The sequence below is a fragment of the Schistocerca gregaria genome, chromosome X (assembly GCF_023897955.1).
Source record: "Schistocerca gregaria isolate iqSchGreg1 chromosome X, iqSchGreg1.2, whole genome shotgun sequence".
Taxonomy (NCBI): Eukaryota; Metazoa; Arthropoda; class Insecta; order Orthoptera; family Acrididae; genus Schistocerca; species Schistocerca gregaria.
In genome coordinates this window covers 521324954-521338421 of record NC_064931.1, presented here as the reverse complement: position 1 = coordinate 521338421, position 13468 = coordinate 521324954, and the positions used below count along the sequence as shown (strand labels likewise).

The following is a 13468-nucleotide window of genomic DNA, read 5'->3' as shown; positions in this document are numbered from 1 at the left end:
ATAGACCGTCAAACGTAAAAAAGTCTAGCAGTCTTCACATATTGTTCACTTTGGGTTTAATACAGGGTTCAAGACAGTGGAAGAAGCTCGAACACTTGTGCCCTATATGGAGTGAACGCTAACGTAGAAATCACGTCAGAAATTAGTTTTCTTGCCTCTTGTAGGATCGTTTTGACGAGAATTATTCACTACATTCTGGAATTCCAACTGCTGTAGCTCGGTCACGTTAGAGACGAAACGCTGGTACCCAGTGAGACGAAACTAGAACATTTGCAGCATTGGCTTTACAGCGCGAAGACGCTCCTAAAGACCTAGCAACCATCTGCGGCGTTCACTGCTCCTTCGTTGTTTTAATGATGGCTAAGGCAGATAATTCTCAATGAAAAAAACGAAGTTCGATTTATTTTCTGCGTGGAACGACCTTCCCGATCTAAAAACATGTTCTCAAAAGTTAGATGACGCACCGTGAGTGGAAATCTCCATGGGTACGTAACTGAAACACCAATACAATATCAGGTGAATTAACTGGACGTCCCTCCTCGGCTGAGCTATAATTTTTTCATTTTTGTTCTGGTGTCTAGGTTTTCAGAATTTTCATAGGAAAATTATTTTGTCAGAATTGAGTATTATTTTAAGTGAAAATCAGAAAATAACTTAGTGCTCATTTTGATGAACGTCACAGTGACAGCAGATCCTTAAATAAAAAAATACACTACTGGCCATTAAAATTGCTACACGACGAAGATGACGTGCTAGAGACGCGAAATTTAACCGACAGGAAGAAGATGCCGTGATATGCAAATGATTAGCTTTTCAGAGCTTTCACACAAGGTTGGCGCCGGTGGTGACACCTACAACGTGCTGACATGAGGAATGTTTCCAACCGATTTCTCATACACAAACAGCAATTGACCGGCGTTGCCTGGTGAAACGTTGTTGTGATGCCTCGTGTTAGGAGAAGAAATGCGTACCATCACGTTTTCGACTTTGATAAAGGTCGGATTGTAGCCTATAGAGATTGCGGTTTATCGTATCGCGACATTGCTTTTCGTGCAGGTCGAGCTCCAATGACTGTTAGCAGAATATTGAATCGGTGGGTTCAGGAGGGTAATACGGAACGCCGTGCTGGATCCCAACGGCCTCGTATCACTAGCAGTCGAGATGACAGGCATCTTATTCGCATGGCTGTAACGGATCGTGCAGCCACGTCCCGATCCCTGAGTCAACAGATGGGGACGTTTGCAAGACAACAACCATCTGCACGAACAGTTCGGCGACGTTTGCAGCAGCATGGACTATCAGCTCGGAGACCATGGCTGCGGTTACCCTTGACGCTGCATCACAGACAGGAGCGCCTGCTATGGTGTACTCGACGACGAACCTGGATGCACGAATGGCAAAACGTCATTTTTTCGGATGAGTCCAGGGTCTGTTTAAAGCATCATGATGGTTGCTTCCGTGTTTGGCGCCATCGCAGTGAACGCACATTGGAAACGTGTATTCGTCATTGCCATACTGGCGTATCACCCGGCGTGATGGTATGGGGTGCCATTGGTTGCACGTCTCAGTGAACTCTTGTTCGCATTGACAGTACTTTGAACAGTGGACGTCACATTTCAGATGTGTTACGACCCGTGGCTCTACCCTTCATTCGATCCTCGCGAAACCCTACATTTCAGCAGGGTAATGCACGACCACATGTTGCAGGTCCTCTACGGGCCTTTCTGGATACAGAAAATGTTCGACTGCTGCCCTGGCCAGCACATTCTCCAGATCTCTCACCAACTGAAAACGTCTGATCAATGGTGGTCGAGCAACTGGCTCGTCACAATACGCCAGTCACTACTCTTGATAAACTGTGGCATCGTGTTGAAGCTGCATGGGCAGTTGTACCTGTACACGGCATCCAAGCTCTGTTTGACTTAATGCCCAGGCGTATCAAGGCCATTATTACGGGCAGAGGTGGTTGTTCTGGGTACAGATTTTTCAGGATCTATGCACCCAAATTGCGTGAAAATGTAATCACATGTCAGATCTAGTATAATATATTTGTCCAATGAATACCCGTTTATCATCTGCATTTCTTCTTGGTGTACCAATTTTAATGGCCAGTAGTGTATTAAAGCAGCCTGAAGTGATGTTTACACAAAACGACTCACAACAACATCTGGTGATACAAATGGGAACACGGTGCTGGAACCTAAGGAGACTATACGGGTGCTGCTGATTTAATAAGCCAGACTACAAAACCTGTCCAGCAGCGATCGTTGTCAGTCACATTATAACACACACTTAATATCTGTCCTTCAAAGAATTTCTCAACAGTGTGTAAACAGCATCAACACCTTTTTACCCACACACAATACAACCTCACCACATTCCAGATCATCTCAGCTATATGCCCTATGCTTATACTTCTGAGTAGACGATTTAATTTCTTCGTAGCAAACATCACCTTATTTTGGGAGCGATAAACAGGAGTAATAGACTATCACACCATAATACACCACCACTACACCGAAAGCCCCCACCTTCATAGTGGATTTATCTTTAATTGTTATCCCACACACATAAATATAACTTAAAGCCTTGTCTTTCCGTACTCTAAATTAGTTTGGCAATTCCCTGTGCATCTCAAATTTCTCGTATGAAACCGGTAGACTACCGAAAGTAATTATCACGTCCTGCGCCCCTCTGGCCTCTAGGAGCTGTATTCTAACCTCGACGAGAGTTATAACCACCGACTCCTTGATTCCGTGGGTTCAAAACGGCGCCTGAATTGGTTTGTGATTTATACATTTTCGGTAATCGCCACTGTATGTACAGTTATTTGGTCATCTTGTATCATTCATAAGCCTTTGCCCCTAAAAGCACTACTCTACACGCCTCAAGTATCTCCCTCACCGAAAATATTAGAATAGTTCACTTAACGTCACGCGAAATACTCACATCAATTCGAGAACAGGCGACATAAGTAGCGTCTGATTCTATACAGACAGATGCATCCAGCTTGCGTATCCTCATCTCCTAGCTAGTTTAACCCACCGAAGCTCTCGCAGCTTATTTCGTTGTTCAGAGTCATGGCTGTCAGGCGAATATATATAGGGTGTTACAAATACGCGACGGCCAAACTTTCAGGAAACATTCCTCACACACAAAGAAAGAAAATACACTCCTAGAAATGGAAAAAAGAACACATTGACACCGGTGTGTCAGACCCACTATACTTGCTCCGGACACTGCGAGAGGGCTGTACAAGCAATGATCACACGCACTGCACAGCGGACACACCAGGAACCGCGGTGTTGGCCGTCGAATGGCGTTAGCTGCGCAGCATTTGTGCACCGCCGCCGTCAGTGTCAGCCAGTTTGCCGTGGCATACGGAGCTCCATCGCAGTCTTTAACACTGGTAGCATGCCGCGACAGCGTGGACGTGAACCGTATGTGCAGCTGACGGACTTTGAGCGAGGGCGTATAGTGGGCATGCGGGAGGCCGGGTGGACGTACCGCCGAATTGCTCAACACATGGGGCGTGAGGTCTCCACAGTACATCGATGTTGTCGCCAGTGGTCGGCGGAAGGTGCACGTGCCCGTCAACCTGGGACCGGACCGCAGCGACGCACGGATGCACGCCAAGACCGTAGGATCCTACACAGTGCCGTAGGGGACCGCACCGCCACTTCCCAGCAAATTAGGGACACTGTTGCTCCTGGGGTATCGGCGAGGACCATTCGCAACCGTCTCCATGAAGCTGGGCTACGGTCCCGCACACCGTTAGGCCGTCTTCCGCTCACGTCCCAACATCGTGCAGCCCGCCACCAGTGGTGTCGCAACAGGCGTGAATGGAGGGACGAATGGAGACGTGTCGTCTTCAGCGATGAGAGTCGCTTCTGCCTTGGTGCCAATGATGGTCATATGCGTGTTTGGCGCCGTGCAGGTGAGCGCCACAATCAGGACTGCATACGACCGAGGCACACAGGGCCAACACCCGGCATCATGGTGTGGGGAGCGATCTCCTACACTGGCCGTACACCTCTGGTGATCGTCCAGGGGACACTGAATAGTGCACGGTACATCCAAACCGTCATCGAACCCATCGTTCTACCATTCCTAGACCGGCAAGGGAACTTGCTGTTCCAACAGGACAATGCACGTCCGCATGTATCCCGTGCCACCCAACGTGCTCTGGAAGGTGTAAGTCAACTACCCTGGCCAGCAAGATCTCCGGATCTGTCCCCCATTGAGCATGTTTGGGACTGGATGAAGCGTCGTCTCACGCGGTCTGCACGTCCAGCACGAACGCTGGTCCAACTGAGGCGCCAGGTGGAAATGGCATGGCAAGCCGTTCCACAGGACTACATCCAGCATCTCTACGATCGTCTCCATGGGAGAATAGCAGCCTGCATTGCTGCGAAAGGTGGATATACACTGTACTAGTGCCGACATTGTGCATGCTCAGTTGCCTGTGTCTATGTGCCTGTGGTTCTGTCAGTGTGATCATGTGATGTATCTGACCCCAGGAATGTGTCAATAAAGTTTCCCCTTCCTGGGACAATGAATTCACGGTGTTCTTATTTCAATTTCCAGGAGTGTATGTTATGTGGTCCAGAAACGCTTACTTTCCATGTTAGAGCTCATTTTATTATTTCTCTTCAAATCACATTAATCATGGAATGGAAACACACAGCAACAGAACGTACCAGAGTGACTTCAAACACTTTGTTACAGAAAATGTTCAAAATGTCCTCCGTTAGCGAGGATACATGCATCCACCCTCCGTCGCATGGAATCCCTGATGCGCGGATGCAGCCCTGAAGAATGGCGTATTGTTATCACAGTCGTCCACAATACGAGCACGAAGATTCTCTACATTTGGCACCGGGGTTGCGTAGACAAGAACTTTCAAATGCTCCCATAAATGAAAGTCAAGAGGGTTGAGGTCAGGAGAGCGTGGAGGCCACGGAATTGGTCCGCCTCTACCAATCCATCGGTCACCGAATCTGTTGTTGAGAAGCGTACGAACCCTTCGACTGAAATGTGCAGGAGCTCCATCGTGCATGAACCACATGTTGTGTCGTACTTGTAAAGGCACATGTTCTAGCAGCACAGGTAGAGTATCCCGTATGAAATCATGATAACTTGCTCCATTGAGCGTAGGTGGAAGAACATGGGGCCCAATCAAGACATCACCAACAATGCCTGCCCATACGTTGACAGAAAATCTGTGTTGATGACGTGATTACACAATTGCTTGTGGATTCTCGTCAGCCCACACATGTTGATTGTGAAAATTTACAATTTGATCACGTTGGAATGAAGCCTCATTCGTAAAGAGAACATTTGCACTGAAATGAGGATTGACACATTGGTTGATGAACCATTCGCAGAAGTGTATTCGTGGAGGCCAATCAGCTGCTGATAGTGCCTGAACACGCTGTACATGGTACGGAAACAACTGGTTCTCCCGTAGCACTCTCCATACAGTGACGTGTTCAACGTTACCTTTTACAGCAGCAACTTCTCTGACGCTGACATTAGGGTTATTGTCAACTGCATGAAGAATTGCCTCGTCCATTGCAGGTGTCCTCGTCGTTCTAGGTCTTCCCCAGTCGCGAGTCAGAGGCTGAAATGTTCCGTGCTCCATAAGAAGCCGATCAATTGCTTCGAATGTCTTCCTGTCGGGACACCTTCGTTCTGGAAATCTGTCTCGATACAAACGTACCGCGCCACGGCAATTGCCCCGTGCTAATCCATACATCAAATGGGCATCTGCCGATACCGCATTTGTAAACATTGCACTGACTGCAAAACCACATTCGTGATGAACACTAACCTGTTGATGCTACGTACTGATGTGCTTGGTGCTAGTACTGTAGAGCAATGAGTCGCATGTCAACACAAGCGCCGAAGTCAACATTACCTTCCTTTAATTGGGCCAACTGGCGGTGAATCGAGGAAGTACAGTACATACTGACGAAACTAAAATGAGCTCTAACATGGAAATTAAGCCTTTCCGGACACATGCCCACATAACATCTTCTCTTTATTTGTGTGCGAGGATTGTTTCCTGAAAATTTGGCCGTACCTTTTTGTAACACCCTGTATATGGCGAGACTGTCAATGATCCTTCCCGTGCAGTTTCACAGACAAGTCGAACCTGCTATGGGAATTAGCATATTGTTTTCAATGTCATATGTCAGACGAGTGTCCTTAGTATTTCATATGGTATGACTAAACGAAATTACGATCGTCCGGCCATAACTGTGGATTCTTTAACTGCGGTGGGAGGTGGCTCATCGAACAACAACGCAGGCAGTATTAGTTCACTTTATTACATGGATGTATAAAAACATTTACTTAACTTGATATAATGCTTTGCCACAGAAGTGCCCCGGTCGGGGTGGCCGAGCGGTTCTAGTCGCTACAGTCTGGAACCGCGCGACCGGTTCGGTCGCAGGTTCGAATCCTGCCTCGGGCATGGATGTGTGTGATGTCCTTAGGTTAGTTAGGTTTTAGTAGTTCTAAGTTCTAGATGACTGATGACCTCAGAAGTTAAGTCCCATAGTGCTCAAAGCCATTTGAACCATTTTTGAACAACAGAAGTGCGTGAATATTTATAACTTTCATTGACTGAGAAAGCATCCTTTGATGCAAACAATCACAAACTCTTCTCTTGAAGTCCAGTGTTCAACATTTACAAAAGTACATGTCCATCTGAGACTGGTCCTACTCGATGATGCTGACGGCTTCAGGTGAGGTCACGAACTGGGGCCGACTGCTGCCATGTTAGGCTCTATATTCACCTCTGTGCGAGAGCATAGCTGTGCTGAGAGACAGGGCGTGTGTTCTTCCGCTTTTCACATTAGTCGTTGCGGACTGCAGTGAGACATCTCTAATGTCTGTGGTGTCGATGCGCCTTGCTGACTTGGCTGTTACGCCGCGACCATTCCACGATAGCACACCAACCTTTTCATACTTCGTTACAAAAATATCAGAATCAAAGTGTTCTGAAACATTTTCTGCCATTTTCAGTTAAATGAATGGACCCAAGGGCGAAACAGCTGAAAATCATTCTAGGCAATTCAAAAGCGCGCATTCGTGACTTTCTGGTAGTTTTAGCGCATTTCTCATTCTGCGGTTGGCAAATATGCTCCGACGTGAATTACTATACCATCATAATAATAAATCACCAGAAAAGGTTGTAGATTTTTGTAGCTACAGTACAAGCTCAATGTTATCAGCTTTTTGACAAGATGCTCTCTTTTACTCTGAAAATTTAGTGAACAGCAAAGGTAACGGAGAACATTCCGTGTAACGAACATCCAACGCTTCTGCACAAAACCTTCATTATGAGTTCATATATTTTGTTAAGACTGAGTTACTAAATCTTATTGTGGTTCTTTTCAGTTGCATTAGTGAGTGTGCAAAAACAACTAGCATTACATATACTACTTTCCCAGCGATTCTCCGGCCTGTGTCAACAGTTGAATTCACATCAAAAAATTAATGCTATGTCGTAGAGCTAGTGATGTGCCGATGCCCGGAATATTCTCTCACTGCTATAGAAGCACCTAAGGCAGAGAGATAGCAGATTGCCAGCTTCGGTGGCCGAGCGGTTCTAGGCGCTTCAGTCCGGAACCGCGCGACTGCTACGGTCGCAGGTTAAAATCATGCCTCGGGCATGGATGTGTGTATTGTCCTTAGGTTAGTTAGGTATACGTAGTTCTAAGTTCTAGGGAACTGATGACCTCAGATGTTGTCCCATAGTGCTCAGAGCCATTTGAACCATTTTGATAGTGGAAGATGAGAAAAACTGCTGTAATTTAGAAGTAAAATGATCTTCTTGGGGTCGAAAAATAAATGTTCTCATTGTCATTTATTACGCAAGAACTGTTCAGAGTACTTCATCAAAATAACAAGAAAATATCCAATGAATTTCGTAGGATAAATCAGCTCCAGTCCCGAAAGTAAGTCGACGATCACAGACTTACCACATAAATTTTGCGTTATTTCCTAATCTCAGCCGTTCACGCAAAACGAACGTATTTCTCTGTGGCTCTCAACATCTGTTTCCAGTGCTGTTACCCACACCTTTCCCCCCAGGGGGTCCACAACTCTTTTGTGGATACGTGCGTGGCGAGCACGGGGCCCCGAGCTATTCCAACCTTCCTTCTTTCCATGGCTGCATTTCCTTCATCTTCCCCTCCTTTCCTCTCCTTGCTCTTTCCCCCTCGCCCTCTCCTCTCCTCTCCCTCTCTTGGTGTCCTTGCTTATGTTGGACCCTGCTATCCTCCTGGTTATGTTGGTTTTGCAATTTAGCTTTGTTATGTAATCACCTCCTCCTTTTGGCACTCCCTGGTCCCCCTCTGGGGTTTAACCTCCATTACTAAATTTCTCTTCCGTAGTGAGAGCCATTTTGGGACGAGCACCTTACCTAGTGTCTCCGACGTGTGCCCTCAAAGTTAATTTCTTTCACGTCATTGTTTGATGCTAGGGTGCATAGCTAGCATAGTAGCCAGCCCGTGTGGTGGGGCGCTATGTCCTTGGAGTGGTTGCTCGTCATCCTGGAGCATCGGAACTCCAGGCAATGGCCGCCGTGCCAGATGGCCCTTGCTGTGGCTGGGTGGCGCCCGTGAGGAGAGCCCCTGATCGGAGTGGGTGGTATCAGAGTGGACGCTATGCAAATGAAATGCATATGGGTCCAGAACTCTGGCCGTTCTTCTGCGGCCGTCTCTCTGCGTGGAACTGATTCTTCTAGTGCTGCTTCTCCTGCCCCTTCGGCCTTCCCTTCCATGGCAACCCCCTGGGAAGAGGGTCAGGCCCGTCAGCTACGGGCAACGCCTTTTGCCCACTATGTGGTTTGCACCAGGACTGATGGGCATACTTTCACCACTACCAAACCTTTATTCCTTGTGGAACACACTGAAGACAAGTTTGGAGAAGTGGACTCCCTGAACAAGATGCGGTAGGGTTCGTTGCTGATCAAAACTGCTGCAGCTGCCCAGTCTGCGGCCCCTCGTGCCTGTATTCATCTTGGCACAATTCCTGTGTCCATTGCCCCCCACCAGTCTCTAAATATGGTTGAAGGTGTGATTTTTCACAGGTACCTCATCCTTCAAACTGATGAGGAACTTCGGGACAATCTCGGACGGCAGAGTGTCACTTTGTACAGCGTGTTCAGAAGGGCTCTAAGGACAATCACATTGATACTGGTGCCTTTATCCTGGCGTTTGAAGGGGATACCCTCCCTGAAAAAGTAAAGATTATGGTTTATCGATGTGCTGTGAAGCTGTACATCCCACCTCCTATGAGGTACTTTAAGTGCTTGGGTTTTGGACACGTCTTCCCGCTGTTCGCAGGCCCCTCTCTGTAGTGACAGTGGACGTTCACTCCATGAGAGAGTTCCTGTGTTCCCCCTCCTGTGTGTGTTAATTGTCTTGCCAATCATTCTCCACGTTCACCAGACTGCCCAGTATATAAGAAGGAAAAGAAGATACACAGAGGCTCGTAAGAAGTATACACGTCTTCACCCTGTGTCCATGACGTTTAGTTATGCTTTAGTTACGTCTTCACCCCTTCCTCCCCCTTCCTTAACCCAGTCCCGGACCCCTCTCCTCCCTCCCTCCCCTGCGGCTCCCACACCTTTTCCTCTGGGCGCTGCTCCCCCTCCCCAGCCGGACAAGTGTCCCACTCCTTCAGCGTCTGCCGGTCAAGGGCGCCCCTCTCGGGATGCCCCTTCCCGGCACCTTCCGGGCCAAAGGTCTGCTGCTACGCGACGACCGCGAGAACCGCGGTCTGTCGGCCCCCAGGTCGCCCGATCTCTTTCTGTTCCCGATCTTGCTGCAGCTGGCTCCTTTATGCCACACAGCCTTCCTCGAACTCAAACAGTAGGGAAGAAGAAACGTAAGTCCCGGGACAAAGAGCCTCTGGTGTCACCATAGGTCCCATCCCCGGCTTCACAGCCAGATTCTGACCTGTTGTTCATGGATGTCGCCCCCTCCTTGTCGGTGCCGGGTGGTGACCCGGTGGTATGACTGACTTTAGCCTGTTCAACCCCCATTTAAATCATCATTCTGTGGTTATCAAATGGAATTGTAATGGATACTACCTTCACTTTCTGGAACTGAAATCCCTATTTCGTCTTACTCTGCAGCTTGTGTGGTTCTACAGGAATCTCATTTTACTAACAACCACTCACCGATTCTCTGTGGGTTCCGTGTTTTCTGTCGAAATCGGGTCGGACCCCTACGGGCTTCTGGTGGCGTTTGTACGTTGGTCCGTACAGACATTTCTAGCACATGGATTCCTCTTCAAACTACATTAGAAGCGGTTGCTGTTAGGGTCCACCTGGACTCTGAGGTTACGGTTTGCAAAATTTATCTCCCTCCTGACAGGACTCCTACACCTGCTGCTTTAACTGCCCTTCTTCAGCAACTTCCCCCTCCATTCCTCCTTCTCGGGGATTTTAATGCTCATCATCCCTTGTGGGGCAGTGCATTTCCATCTAGATGAGGTCTTCTCTTAGATCAGTTTAGTACAGACCACGACTTGAGTCATCTTAAGATGGCTCCCCTATTCATTTCAGTGCTGGTCATAGTACCTTTTCTACCATTGATCTTTCTCCCTCTGTCCTCCCTTCATTACACTGGTCGCGACACGCCAACCTTTGTGATAGTGATCATTTCCCGTTGATTCTCTCTCTCTCCCTTGCCGCTCCCTGATGGACAGGTTACCTCGTTTGTCTTTCCAACACGCTGATTGGCCTCTGTACACTGCACAGATCGTGTTTTCTCCCTCTTTGTCGGGTTGTATTGATGACGTCCTACGTGACGTGTCTGACGCGATTGTTCGCACTGCTAGCCTTGCTGTACCGCACTCATCTGGACCATTTCGTCGCCGGCAAGTCCTGTGGTGGAGTACAGCCATTGCCATTGCCATCCGTGATCGCCTTCGAGCTTAGCAACACTTTGAGGCACCCACCCGTTGCCAGCCTTATTACTTTAACGCCTTCGCGCCAAAGCCCGTTATTTAATCAAACAGAGACAACGGATATGTTGGAAACAATTTGTTTCTTCCCTCGGTTCTACTGTCCCTATGTCTCGGGTATGGGCTACACTTCGCTCTCTCCAAGGCTGCCATCGGCAGTCCACCCTCCCAGGCCTTCACCTCCCAGATGGCCTTTGTACGGACTCGTTGATTCTTGCGAAACATCTTTCGACCCACTTTGCAATGGCATCAGCATCAGCCTACTATCCGGCTGCTTTCCGTAACCGGAAACAGCGGGTTGAAGCTTTCACCTTGTGTCTTACCCCTTGTCAGTCAGAATCTTAAAACGAACCTTTTACTGAATGGGAATTTCTTTCCGCGCTTTCTTCTCATGATACGGCCCCTGGCCCAGACTCCATTCATAACCAACTGCTTCAGCATCTCAGTGCTCCACAATGGCAACATCTTCTCTGGGTGTTTAACTGTATCTCGCTCCAGGGTGACTTCCCTTCTCAGTGGAGGGACAGCATTGTGGTTCCCGTCCTTAAGCCTGGTAAGAACCCCCTATTTGTTGACAGCTATCAGTCAATTAGTCTGACCAATGTTGTTTGCAAGTTACTTGAACGGATGGTAGCCCATCGGCTCAATTGGGTCCTCGAATCTCGGGATCTATTGTCCCCTTACCAGCGTGGCTTCCGAGAGGGATGGTCTCCGATCGATCATTTACTTCCTTTGGAATCCGCAGTTCGGTAGGCTTTTTCCTAGCGCCGCCATTTGGTTTCAGTATTTTTTGACTTCGCAAGGCCTATGACACGGCCTGGCGCCATGACATCTTACTTACACTTCATCAGTGGGGTCTTCGCGGCCCACTCCCGATTTTTATCCGCCAGTTCCTGTTCCATCGGTCATTCAGGGTTTGGGTTGGTACTGTTTTTACTTCTCCACTAACCCAGGAGACAGGCATCCCACAGGGTTCTTTTCGAATGTACCTCTTTTCCTCATTGCTGTCGATGGACTTGTGGCCTCTGTCGGTCCTTTGGTCGCCCCTGCTCTGTATGTGAATGATTTCTGCATTTGGGTTAGTTCCTCTTCGATGGCCTCTGCAGAGCGGCAGCTCCAGGGAGCTATACGGCGTGCCTCTGCATGGACCCACTCACACAGGTTCCAATTTTCTCCTTTAAAATCGCGGGTGGTCCACTTCTGTCGCTGTACTACGATCCATCCTGATCCAGAGCTCTATCTCGATGCACAAAGATTGCCTTTGGTCCCACAGTTTCGTTTCCTGGGTCTTATTTTCGACAACAAGCTCACTTGGCTGCCCCATATCAGACTTCTAAAGGTAAGATGTTTCCGTAAACTCAGTGTCCTTCGCTTCCTTGCCCACTCCTGTTGGGGTGGCGACTGCTCCCTCCTTCTCCGTCTTTATCGTGCTTTAGTTCTGTCTCGCTTGGACTATGGTTGTCAAGTTTATGGGTCGGCTGCTCCTTCCACACTGCACGTGCTGAATCCAGTCCATCGTGGTATCAGTTTGGCCACCGGTGCCTTCCCTACTAGCCCTGTTGATAGTCTCCTGGTTGAAGCTGGGATTCCCCCCCCCCCCCCCCCCCCCGCCCTTTCTGTTCGGCGGTCCCAGCTCAGCTTCTGGTGCCCTATGCACTCGCTCTCCGTTCCTCTACCACTCATCCTTCCTATTCTATCCTGTTCAAAAACCATAGACGTAGCCCATCTGATTACCGCCCTCTGGCGGGTTTACCGGTTGGGCTCCGCCTTGCGTCTCTTTGCCGTGATTTTTAGCTTCCTTCTTTCTCCTGTCTTCCTCGCTCCCTCCCCTCCATCCCCCTTGGTTAGTTCCTCGGCCTCGAATTCGGATGGATCTCCGCCGAGGTCCGAAAGATTCCATCCCCCCGATGGTGTTCCGTTCGTTTTTCCGCCGAATTTTATTGGAATTTCAGGATGCTGTTGTTTTTTACACTGATGGCTCTAAATCTGCTGATCATGTGGGATATGTCTTTACGTCCTCTGTTGGAACGGAAAATCATCTGCTAACACCTACGTGTGGGGTGTTTACTGCGGAACTGATGGCAATTTCCCAGGTCCTTACCTTTATTAAACAGTCCCAACACAACCGCGTTTTTTTTATGTACGGACTCAATGAGTGGCCTTCTGGCTATTGACCGGTGTTTTTCGCGCCATCCCTAGGTCTCTGCCATCCATGACCATCTACCTGATATTCACCGTGGTGCTTGTTCCGTTGACTTCCTTTGGGTCCATGGCCATGTGGGTATCCCTGGTGATGAGCTCTCTGAGAGTTTGGCTGGGGGAGTAGTCACCTACCCCCCGTTTTCTGTAACCCCTCCTGCAGCGGTTTTACGGCTTCACATCAAATCCCACTTCGCACAATCATGGGCCAACTTTTGGGAGGCTACTTCCATGTCTAATAAACTTCGTGCGATTAAGATGACACCAGGCCCGTGGCTTTCTT

The 13468-nt window shown here is 48.5% G+C and overlaps 1 protein-coding gene across 1 annotated transcript in view; it reads left to right on the top strand.

Moving 5' to 3' along the window:
• Window positions 1-13468, top strand: part of LOC126298176 (uncharacterized) — a 348855-nt gene that overhangs the window by 238474 nt on the left and 96913 nt on the right. The gene's annotated exons all lie outside the window — the stretch shown is intronic.